The sequence below is a fragment of the Amblyomma mixtum genome, chromosome 10 (genome assembly GCF_055824585.1).
Source record: "Amblyomma mixtum isolate Tamu chromosome 10, ASM5582458v1, whole genome shotgun sequence".
In the NCBI taxonomy this organism is placed as follows: domain Eukaryota; kingdom Metazoa; phylum Arthropoda; class Arachnida; order Ixodida; family Ixodidae; genus Amblyomma; species Amblyomma mixtum.
The window spans coordinates 11,963,203-11,975,848 of NC_143021.1; the positions used below are offsets into that span (position 1 = coordinate 11,963,203).

A 12,646-nucleotide genomic window follows, 5' to 3' on the forward strand; every position below is an offset into this window, starting at 1 on the left:
GAGAACACAGACAGATTAACGCTGTTAAACGACGGGAGCAGCAGCAGCTGTGTGACAAACAGTCTACGACGTTCAAGTGCCGCAGGTGTGGGCGTACACATGGACCGCGAAGCTGTACTGTATTTGGTAAAACTTGCAGGAAATGTCAAGGGCACAATTATTTTGCTGCACGTTGCAAGTTCAGGAAGTGAAGAGCACTGACGACAGCGATGCGGAATTTGACATCCTCGACGTATCTATCAACAGCGTTGGAAGAGCGCGTGACCGTGACTGGGTGGTCCGGGCGCAAGTTGCGGACACAGCACTAACCTTGGAAGTTGACACAGGATCGCAAGCCAACCTCCTGCCATTCTCAGTCTACAAGAAGCTGCAGCCGCGGATACCCTTGACTAGAAGCAACTGTATCCTACGAGCTTACAACGGAAGGGTCATCAAACATCTTGGCGTCATGGCTACTACAGTGACTGTCGGAAGAAAGAAGGCAGAGATTGATTTTTTTCGTCGTGAAGAAGGACCGACAGGCCATACTTGGACTGCGATATAGCGAACTGCTTGAACTCTTCTCGCGCGCCGTAAACGACGTCGGAGTAAGCAGCAGCAAGGAAGTTGTTCAGCAATTCCGACATCTTTTTTCTGGGACTGGATGTATTCAGCGACCATACCGCATGGTTCTTCGAGAGGACGCTGTCCCTGTCGTCCAGACAGCCCGCCGGGTGCCTCTGCGCGAAGAACTTTCCCGCATGGTGAAAGCCGGCATTATAACCAAGCAAGACCAGCCTACAGACTGGGTAAGTCCTCTGGTGATTGTCAGAAAAAAGGACGGCAAACTAAGATTGTGCATGGATCCGTGTAAAATTAACAACAGTCTAAAGCACGAGCACTACGAGATGCCGCGTCGAGAAGATATTGAATCTAAACTAGCTGGAGCACGCATTTTTTCGCGCCTTGACGCCAACTGTGGATTTCACCAGATACCGCTGCATGACGAAACGTCAAGGATATGTACTACGTTCGCGACTCCCTTTGGCCGTTACCGCTTCTTGAGGCTGCCCTTCTTTGTGGCCTACGCCCCAGAAGTGTTTCAAAAAGCTCTTAGCGAGCGCGAGACGGGGCCTCGTCGTGCGGTGTCCCGGACTAAGGATACCGACCATGTAGCGGGGTCTTCTGCCCCCCCCCCCCCCCCCAAACTCTCTTTGAGTATTAAAAAAGTTTTGCACCACCCCGACCACCCAGTTTCGGAGAGGTGGTAAGGGTGTTGGGGTGGAAGCACAAGATACTAGGGGGTACCGGCGTAAATTTAGAAAGATTGGCTCTGTTTTGAGAGGCCTCCTAGAGACTCCGAGCGATTTGTTCAACGGGCAAGGCGTCGCGTTCCGTGGACTCACTGGCAGCGCTGCAACACGCTGATGCGTTCCACTCGCAGGACCATGTTTTTTGGGACAGGCTTTACAACTGCACCCACGGTGTGGTGCTCTAGCACTATACCCAAGCTATGAAATTGAGATTCTGTAGTTGGTAGCGCTGGAGGGGGGAAGGAACGAGAATTTGGGGGATTAGTGATAGAGACCACTGAAACGGGGCTACGCATGGAGAGGGGAAAAAGAGTGTGAGAAGGCGGATCGGGAGTGGGTGGGGGGAGTGATGTGTTGTTTCCCAAGTGTGTGACTGGACTACAAACCAGTATCCATAGGCTCCTGCTAGACTTTTAAACTTCGCCCTCGCATGTGAAGCAGGCGCGTTGGTGTTGGGCGCAGGCGGGTCACTATCATAGCAAGTGATGAAGAGTTTGGCTTGGAGCACCCCACTGCACGCACACAGCGCTGGGAGCCCGACGAAGGCCAGGTGCGCGCTCCGCTGTCCATACACGGTTGCGCAGCAAGCAGACGGACTCGGTGCGCGAAGGACTCGCTCCGCGCCCACCGACCGGAGCAGACTTGCGCGGATGGGCTGCCACCCGACCCCAGAGGCAGCGAGTATCTCTCCCCACCATCGCCTGCTGTTAGCCGGCTGTCCCGACCACCTCCCTACCGACCCGACCGATTCGGCGCGGAACCTGCTTGCCGGATCGACGGCGCCACGGTATGAGTGCCTTCCGCTCACCTCCCGCGCCTCGTCTCCGTGCTTCGTGTTGGCGATTTCCGTCGAACTAATTCCCCGTGAGGCCACAGGACCACTAAAAGACCACTGGGCCGTTGACGAGCGGTGCGACACCGCTATGCGGCACCTACCCGAATGCATACTCTCCAAACCCGTTCTACGACGACTCCGAAATGGATTCCCGTGATACTGCCCAGCAGAACCAGGACCTTCTGTGCTCTTCGTCCGTGGTAAACACAGGCTCACCTCTTGGCGGTGGTCCAGGCTGGGAGCACGTACTCAACAAGTGACGGGCAAAGAAGCTCCGCCGACAGGCCAGGGAAATTCAAAATTCATCTACTTCGGACACTTCTGCCTCCGTTGGCGGAAACTCGCCGAACACGTCCGGGAAATCATCGAACGCAATCCATCAACCGGGAACTCGCCGTCCCAAGCCTCAACCCCTACCGAAAAATGATATCAAGGTCGTCATCCGACCGACACGCGGACTAGCACTCAAGACCTAGGCTCGGGTCATTTCGGCAGCGCTCGTTCATTCCTGCCGAGACTCGACCAAGGCAAAAGACAAGTACATACTCTGACCTCATGTCGGGTCGAACATCCTTGTGGTCAGCACCCCGCACGAAGAAACAGCGGCGGAGCTTTGCCAAATCATCCACCTCACCCTGGACGAGAGCCTCCACCCCGTGCGAGCGTACGTCCCCTTTCCAGCCACCACACTCCGAGGGGTCATTCACGGACTCGATCCCCGGGAGACACGCGACATCCTCATGGCGGGGGTGCGCATCAGAGACCACCGCATAGAACTCTTAGAGGCCAGAATTCTAGGCTCTTCGACGCCAGCCCTTCTTACACTCGAAGGAACCAAACTCCCCCGATCAGTATACTACGAAAGCTGCGAATACCCGTGCTTCACGTACAGGCAAGCCAGGCAATTCTGCCAGATATGTACGCAACCGGGACATCGCCCGGACGTCTGCCCAGGACCCACCCCTAACAGACCAATGCCAACCCAAGTGCGGACTGTGCGCCGGCCAGCACGACACGGGAACCCTGGAGTGCCCAAAAACGTCTAAAGCCAGCCAGAACACCACGACCCGCCACTAACAAAGGCGGCAAGAAGACCACTCACCAGTCCCGTAAAGACATGGGTCCCAAGATCTACAACAACAGATGGTTTTCATCGGACGACGAGGACACAACGGGTCGCAGCGAGAGCGGCAGCCGCTCACGGAGCCGCTCCAACTCCAGACCCCGAACGAAGACACCAGTCCCGCCCCCAGCTCTTCCGGCCGCGGACGGGAGAAAACGAGCTCAAAAGACGCCACCACAAGGCCAAAAGCAGGTGAGCTGGGCAGAGAGAGTACAGGGACTTCCCGCTCCTTCAAACGACCCCCGTTTCCAACAGTTGCAGGCTACCATTGCGTCCCAAAGCGCCGAGATAACCGACCAAAACACGAAAATTAAGGCCTAAGGGCCAAATCAGAACAGGTCTTTCAACAGAATCAAGCACCCACGCATCCACGTGAAGACGCAGAGCCACCCCTCGCAAAATCGACAGAACACGTAACCGTCCAAATTCTCCGCGACATTGGTCTCAATGTCCACAATTATCCAAACACTAACGCAGAAAATATAAACTTTCACCATACACTCGCGCGACACGAGACTATTCAAAATCAACACACAACTACAATTCATGCACTTCAAACTGAATACCGTAAACAAGCCTCGTCGGACGAACACGGCCAGGGCCCCTCGCAATTACGCAGTCGCAACAGCTCAGTGAGCAGCGATTCGGGTCGCACCTCATTCCGAAACGCCCAAGATGGCCACGCAGCCTAAAAGCAGCCAGAATGCAGAACACATAGAAATCTGGCAGTGGAAATGTAGAGGTACAAGCGCAATGCGGGTCTCCTGAAACAGTTCATTGCCACCACTCCAATCCGTCCAGACCTTATCTGCCTGCAGGAAGTGGGAGCCGATAAGGCCCCGACGCTGGCGGGATACTACACGATTAGTCAGCCCCTGATGCCATCGGTTGGGATCCTAGTGGCAAAAGAGATAACTGTCGTGGAACACGCCCTACCGTGGTACCGGACGCCGAACACTTGTCGGTCGAGGTTGTGCCCAACAAGCGTGGCCGAGCAAGCACCTTTGTCATAAACATTGTGGGATATACAAATATCCCTCGCCGCCCCGCGCTGAGTCACGCGACGAAGCGCCGCCGCCGGGCGTGGGGAGAGGGGGGCCACGCGGCCACTCTCCTCACCCCCCAGCTTGGACGTGACGTCACGCCTACGCTCTGGCGTCTTAGGAACGGGGTGAACGACCCCTCTTGGTTGCAACCGGTTGCTCAAGGGGGTGCAATGTCGTAGGGGTTTAAGGAGAGCTCACGCGGGAACAAAGGCTGTCTAGTCTCCCCTCTCGCCGTGGTGACTGCCCGATTGCCCCGCCGACCCCGTCTCCTGCCCGCGCCTCCCTGGATTATTCAACGCCGGTCGACGACGACCTGGTAAGCTGCTGAACCATATATTATCGGATAGAACATTCTTCCGCAGTGTGCTTTGCCTTGCGCTAGGTTAATAAACGGTTTCCTAGCGTACTCTGTTCGTTGCCTACTTCGTCCGAACCCGCCGTGGCTGTGACTCTGCGCCACGGGTTGGGGACACGAGAACGCCCGCGCATAGCTGGCACGGAAGCGCGCCTTCCAGGCCGGCTGACCGCGGGTGACCCCATATCTTGGCACCCGAACGTGGGGCGAACTAGGCATTGAGCAGTGTACTTTGTTGGAGCGAACGACTGTCGACGCGCTAACAAAGGATTGCAGCTGATAGGCCTGACTTCCAGTCTTTGTTCATGCTGTCAGAGCTAGCGGCACAGAGCCAGGGCTCCCTACTTGACTTGCCTTTGGAAGGCGTAAATCTTGAGTATTCCACGCGGAATAGCCGAGTTGCATTTCCGGGCGCGTCGGCAGGACTTAGGCCTGGTACGGAGGGCACCACATCGGGCACCTCGCCGCTCCGTGGTGCGAACAATAGGGCACCTACGCCTCATTGTTCGACGCCATCAGCGGCTGCGCCCAACTCCGGGGGCGTTAGTCCGCAGTCATCCGAGGTGCTCTTGCAGAACGCGATGCAAGTTATGCAGAGCTTAGCGGGTATGTTGCAAAACAATTTGCAAGCCCCGGCCCAGGCACCCCGTCTTAGGATAGACGTACCTACCTACACGGGGTACCACGACAGAACAGGGGCTAATGAGTACCTCGACCGTCTGCTGCGTTATCAGCAAGCGACAGGAATCGCAGACGCCGAACTGCTCGCGCGTGTTGTGCCTGTTTCTTTGACGGAGCAAGCGGCCCGCTGGTACCGACTAACCGGTAACCGAGCGAGGACAATGGAGGAGTTTAGCGCAAGCTTCCGCGACGAATTCCTTCCCGCTAACTACGAGTGGCGTTTGAGGAGAGAGCTGGAACTCCGCACCCAGCACCCTGACGAGTCTTTGTTAGAGTACGTCCGAGCGATGTACGAACTGTATCGCCTCGCTGACCCTCGCGCCACAAACACGGAGAAAGTTGAGCGTGTCACACGACAAGCGCACCCGACTTTCGCGGCCTACCTGAGAGGAGGCAGGTTTAGAGACCTGGACGAGCTAGCAGCTGAGGCGAAGCGCATTCAGGGAGACATCCTCTCTGCGCGAGCGTATCGGCCGCCGCCACCTGCATCGCAGTCACTTGAGCCTCGCTGCGCGTGGAATGGCAGCTCAGCGCGTAGTCCGTCTAGAGCTGAAGCGACAGCACAGTTTGCTGACGAGAGTGTCCCGAGGGGTTGGGAATTGTCCGACCGCGCTTTGGACCCATTCAGCTACGCGCTGCGAACAGCACACGCTGCCGCAGAGCGGAACACCTGTATCCGAGATCGCGAGGCCGACACGCGGCCGCACGAGCGGCCCCCACCGTCCGCACCGCGAGATCGAGATCGAAACGACCGACCGGAACGTGGCGACCAGCGCCTAGCCCGTCGGAGCCCGAGCAACCGCTGCTACAGGTGTGACCAACCGGGGCACTTCGCCCGCGACTGTGGCCGTCTCCCCGCCCGTGACCAAACACAGTCGGGAAACGGCTACAGCCGCCGGTGATCGACCTTCGATCCCGCGCGGCTTACACAGAGAACCCCGGTTTATTAGCGCCTTTGGCATGTCGCGTAGGAAGTTCTGTTGACTTGCCAGCGCCGTTCATCGAGCTAACGATAGCTCGAAAGAAATTCACCGCGTTACTCGACACAGGGGCAAGCGCTTCTTTGTTCGGTGACGAAGTGCTAAACCATCTCCGCCAGAACAAAATCCGGTTGAGAGAGTGCGATACCACTTTTCGCCTCGCGAGCGGCACAGCGCAATCCAGCGGTGCAGCTAGGATAGTGGTTCGCTGGGAAAGACGCGTGCGGCGACAACGCCTCGTTCATCTTCCCTGTTTATCCGTTCCTGTAATTCTTGGGCGAGACTTCCTAGCCAAGACAGGCATTGTGATAGACATAGCCAGCGGAGGCTATCGAGAGCGCACCACCGGCGCCTTGAAGCTTTTTGCAAAAGCTCCCGCGGCCTCGCAGTCAATTACGGCTCCGAACGCGGAGCTAGCGGGGAGTGACCGTGGAAAATCACCCCCGCCGGCCCGGAAACAAGCATGCGGGCGGACAGTCGCCGCTGAGAGAGGGCCCACAGAGAATGTTGTCGCGGTAGAAAGCTGTTCTACCGTGCCACGGAGGGCAATGCACCCTTTGTTGTCGGAGGTGAACAGCGTATCGGAAAGGGAGAAGGCACGTTTGTCATCTCTCCTCTACGAATTCAACGCGACATTCACAGACCGGCCTGGCCTCACTACACTAGTAAGGCACAGAATAGACACGGGTGATGCACTGCCTTGGAAGTGCAATCCTAGACCAATCAGCTTGGCTAAGAGAAAAGCACTAGACGGCGCCTTAGACGAACTTATCGATACTGGCGTTGTTGAGAGGTCTAACAGCCCTTGGGGCTTCCCGGTAGTCTTAGTCCCAAAGAAAGACGATACATATCGGCTTTGCGTGGACTACCGCAGACTGAATGAGGTTACGAGAAAGGATGCGTACCCTCTACCAACCATTTCTTCCCTAGTGTCCAACCTAGGTGGGGCGAAGTACTTTACTACGCTCGATGCTAGCCGCGGATACTTTCAGGTTGAAATGGATGAGTGTGATAAGGAGAAGACTGCTTTCACTTGTCACAGAGGTCTTTTCCAATTCAAGAGAATGTCTTTTGGCTTGGTAGGAGCACCCGCTACTTATCAGCGCCTAATGGACCGTGTTCTGGGAGATGCGAAGTGGCACCACGCGCTCGCATACCTAGACGACATCGTGGTGTACTCGAAAACGTTCGAGGAACACCTGCGCCACTTGAGGGACATCCTAGAGAGGCTGAGGTCCGCGGGAATCACTTTGAACCCGAAGAAGGCGCAGATCGCCGCGACCCGAATAACACTGTTGGGGTTCACGATCGACAAAGGCCGCATTCTGCCGTGCGAGGATAAACTCGAGGCTTTGCTTAAGTTTCCGTCGCCGTCAGATCTAGCTGGTCTCAGACGCTTTTTGGGAATGGCGAACTTTTATCGCCAGTTCATCCCAGATTGCGCAGCGCTGCAGGCACCTTTGACAAAACTTTTGAAGAAGGGAGAGCGCTGGAGTTGGGGTCCCGAGCAAGAGGCTGCACTGCGCAACCTCGTTAAGGTGCTCGCGGACACGGCTGAGTTGCAGCTACCCGACCTAAACAGGGAGTTTGTGATTCAAACCGACGCAAGCGACCTGGGCTTAGGAGCAGTGTTGCTTCAGGAGCATGAAGGCGTCCTCCGACCGGTAGCGTTCGCGAGCCGTTCACTGACGCCGGCAGAGAAGAACTATTCGGTGACAGAGAAGGAATGTCTCGCGATAGTTTTTGCTCTGCGGAAGTTCGACTACTACGTCGACGGGGTGGCATTTGTGATCGAGACGGATCACATGGCGCTCACCTGGCTGAGACGCCTCAGCGAGCCGAGCGGCCGCCTGGCGCGTTGGGCCCTGTTGCTGCAGCGCTACGACTTTACCGTGCGCTACCGCAGAGGGAAGAACAACGCCGTGGCTGACGCACTCTCGCGAGCGCCTGTCCAGCGCGAGGAAGGTCACGCGACCGACCACCCGGCAGAGAGAGAGAGTGAGGGATTGTCGCCAGCCGTAGCCGATGTAAGGGACACGGACCGACCGTTGACCCCAGGCGAGAGCGTGAACCACGTGGACTACGCGAGTTCCGTGGGGATCGTGTTTAGCAGAAAGGAGTTGCTCGAAGCTCAGCAGATGGATTCATTTTGTTGAAAAGTGTTCGACGGGCTCAGGGAGCCGGGCGGCCGGGCCGCCGCGCACACGGGGACAGCTGGTTTTGCTGTCGGTGCGGAGCGCTTGGAAACAGCTGGTAGTGCTGTGAGCGCGCTGGATTCCTATCTGCTGGATTCCGACGGCGTCCTGCTGAGGTATATCCCATCCGAGAACGACACAAGTGAGGCGTTCAAGGTGGTGATACCGCGGGTGTTGAGAGCGGCACTGTTACGCTACTTTCACGACTCGTGCATCGCTGGGCATGCAAGCGGCCCCAAGACTTACATTAAGTTGTGTCGCTTTGCTTCCTGGCTTGGCATGAAAAGGGACGTAACACGCTACGCCCGCTCATGTCATGTGTGCCAAAGCGTGAAGCCTCGGGGTGGACGACCGCCCGGCCTCATGCAGCCGATTAACAGCCAGACTCCCTGGCAAATCGCGGCGTGTGACATCATGGGACCGTATCCCACGACACCGAGTAGGAACAAGTTCCTGCTGGTGGTCACGGATCACTTCAGCAAGTGGGTTGAACTTTTCCCCCTGAGAAAGCTGACGGCACGAGTGATCATGGAGAAGCTGATGGACGTATTCACCAGGTTCGGTTTCCCAGAGCAGCTGATAACGGACAACGCGTCCTACTTCACTGCGAAGGTGTTCGTAGATTCGTGCGCTGCACTCGGCATTAAGCACAAGAAAACGACCACCTATCATGCTCAGTCGAACCCCACGGAACGAGTCAACCGCAACATTAAGCACATGCTTGTCGCGTACTCTGAGAGGCACAAAGATTGGGACTCCTATCTGCCGGAGATCGCGTTCGCTTTGCGTTCGACCGTTAACCGCTCGACTGGGTATGCGCCGTCTTCTCTCAATCTGGGTAGAGAGCTGCTAAATCCGATGGACCGGGTTCTAACGGACAGCAGGAAGACGCCAGTCGCTTCGTCAGCACGAGCTGAATACGCGACGCAGCTGCGCGCTAAGATGACGGAGGCCTTACACAAGGCTCGCCGAAACCTGAGCACCGCTAGGGCGCAGCAGAAAGCACAGTACGACCGCTCGCACCGGGATGTTCACTACGAAGTGGGCGATCTCGTGCTTCGGCGCCAACACGTTCTGAGCGATGCTAGCAGACAGTTCGCGGCCTCGTTGGCGCCGAAATGGATCGGGCCGTTTCGCGTGCGAGAGAAGCTTTCCTCGCTCGTTTACAGGCTCGAGGACTTGCGGTCGAAACCGACAGGCGGACCGGTGCACGTATGCGACCTGAAACGTTACGTGCAGCGAGATGAGTGGGTCCAGGACACAGCCCGACCCGCGCCGCAGTCGGAAAACGAGCGCTGCGATCAGCCGGCAAACTCCGCGTCCCGCTATAACTTGCGCCGTAGGCAGAAATAAAATCTGCCTGCGCGGACTAGAGCGAGGGCGCAGGCCGACACGCAGTCTCGTTAGATGCATGAACGTACGGGCCGCTCATGCCGATCAATGTTACGTGAGACTTACTTGCGTTAGCCCTCATGACTCTCGTGAGGGCCGAACAGCTACGTAGCACGCGCTGCGGGAGTTGGTTACTTCTGTGTTGACCTTTTCAGCGCAGATGGAAAAGAAGCAGGGCGCATCAGAACGACATCGTTCGCAACTACCACCAACTAGAACCATCTAGAGCCACCATCCAGCTTCGGCAACGCGCCGCGCCCATGGCCCGCCGCTACGCAGAGCCCGCGACCTGAAGCCGCCACCCTGCCGCCACCTGGGCACCCCTGCTACCTGCCACGCCGCATCGGAGCCAACCGCCTGCCTACCGACTGTACGCCTCTGCACCCGCCTACCCAAGAGCAAGCTGGCAAAACGAAGTCAGAGCAGCCGTGGCCTCATTACCACCTCAACCCTGGGCCCTGGCCAGCTGATCAAGTATGCCAGGGCGGCCCAACCGCGGCCTCTAACATGAAAGCGCCGCGGCCCTCGCCTCTGAAGCCACCTGACCCGGTCTCTCAGAGCGACGCAGCCACAGACCTGGCCTCCAAGCAATCGAAGCCGGGGCCAAGGAGGCGGTCGACCATATTCACCGGAGCGGCGCAGCCGCGCGTACTCGGAAGACGGCGACCGGTAACAAGCCACCTTTCGACGTCGGCATCTCGCGGGTGGTCAAGCCTTCGGACCAGCTGATCGGTGCGGGTGTGGCGCGGACATCAAGTGTACCGGCGGGAGCCGAAGAACTTCGATCCCTGGATGGCGAAGAAGATTAAGTAACGTGGCGCCTGCTTCTCTGTCCGGGAGGCTTCTTAAGGAGGGGAGGATGTGGGATATACAAATATCCCTCGCCGCCCCGCGCTGAGTCACGCGACGAAGCGCCGCCGCCGGGCGTGGGGAGAGGGGGGCCACGCGGCCACTCTCCTCACCCCCCCGCTTGGACGTGACGTCACGCCTACGCTCTGGCGTCTTAGGAACGGGGTGAACGACCCCTCTTGGTTGCAACCGGTTGCTCAAGGGGGTGCAATGTCGTAGGGGTTTAAGGAGAGCTCACGCGGGAACAAAGGCTGTCTAGTCTCCCCTCTCGCCGTGGTGACTGCCCGATTGCCCCGCCGACCCCGTCTCCTGCCCGCGCCTCCCTGGATTATTCAACGCCGGTCGACGACGACCTGGTAAGCTGCTGAACCATATATTATCGGATAGAACATTCTTCCGCAGTGTGCTTTGCCTTGCGCTAGGTTAATAAACGGTTTCCTAGCGTACTCTGTTCGTTGCCTACTTCGTCCGAACCCGCCGTGGCTGTGACTCTGCGCCACGGGTTGGGGACACGAGAACGCCCGCGCATAGCTGGCACGGAAGCGCGCCTTCCAGGCCGGCTGACCGCGGGTGACCCCATAACATCTACAAGCCCCCCCAAGCCTAGGAAAGGGGACTTCACAGATCTACTATTGGCTGTCTCTCACAAAGCGCAGCGTAATCAGCTCGTGATCGTGGGAGATTTCAACGCGCCTCACAGAGAGCGGGGGTATCGCGGTAACACGGCAAGAGGTCAGTCTATAGTGAAAGCGACGCACACGATAGGACTGGAACTCCTAACTAACCCTCCTACCTTTCCGACACGAGAGGGAAACAGTGTGACTAGAGACTCCTGTCCTGACCTCACCGTGGTCAAGAACGTAAGCCACTCGAAGTGGACCAACCTAACCGAAACATTGGGGAGCGACCACTGCATCCTAAGCACCTCAATCACTTCGTCCAAAATCCTGAGAAGCCTTGAACCAGCCAGAATAACGGACTGGCCAAAATTTCGCAACTCGGAATTCCCCATGGGACATATGAATCTATTCAGGATTGGAGCGCGGTCCTCCGCCAGGCTCACAACACCGCCACCGAAGTCGTACAGCGCACAAACGATACACCTGAGGTAGACAGGCATCCACTCAAGTTATGGGATCAGCGCGCGAAGCTCGTTCGCCGTTGGAAGACCCAAAAGTTGAACAACCGACAACTTCGAACCCGTATAGTCGAGCTCACGGAAGAGGCACAAACGTACGCCACGCAACTCTCGCATCAGAACTGGCAACATTTCTGCGAGTCTCTGCGAGGCACTTCGGGCTCGTCTCGGACATGGGCAATTCTCAGAAACTTGATAGATCCAACCAAGTCTAGGTCCGAGGTACACTCAAGCGGATTTCCCACCTGTCCCTGGGTGACGACGCAGCTCTTCTCGCAATGCTTCGCGACAGATACATAGGCACTGGACTACAACACCTAGCACGACTAGCTACCAGGGCACCCAAAATCGAGCTTTGGACGCCCCCATAACGACGGCAGAAGTATACGCTGCGGCGCGATCCTGCGTTCGTATTACGGATCCAGGTGCGGACAAAATCACCAACGCCATAATACGCAACCTCAGCAAGGACCAAATTCAGGATCTAACTCAATACATTAACGAAAACGAAGAGCTCTGGGAAAAGAATTTCATCCCTCAAGAGTGGAAACACTCCGAAATCATCGTCATTCCAAAGCCGGGAAAGCTGCCCACACTTTAGGCGCTCCGCCCCATCTCGCTCACGTCGTGTCTGGGCAAGCTATACGAGAGGGTGATCCAAACTCGTCTGCAGAACTATATCGAAGACAGCAGCCTCTTCTCTCCTTCCATGATAGGCTTCCGATCCGGGCTATCTACTCAAGACGCCTCCCTTCTGCTC

At 57.2% G+C, this 12,646-nt stretch overlaps 1 pseudogene; it reads left to right on the forward strand.

The window, feature by feature from the left end:
* The first annotated feature begins 665 nt into the window (after positions 1-665).
* LOC149325141 (uncharacterized) lies at positions 666-3,571 on the forward strand (annotated as a pseudogene).
* The last annotated feature ends 9,075 nt before the right edge of the window (positions 3,572-12,646 follow it).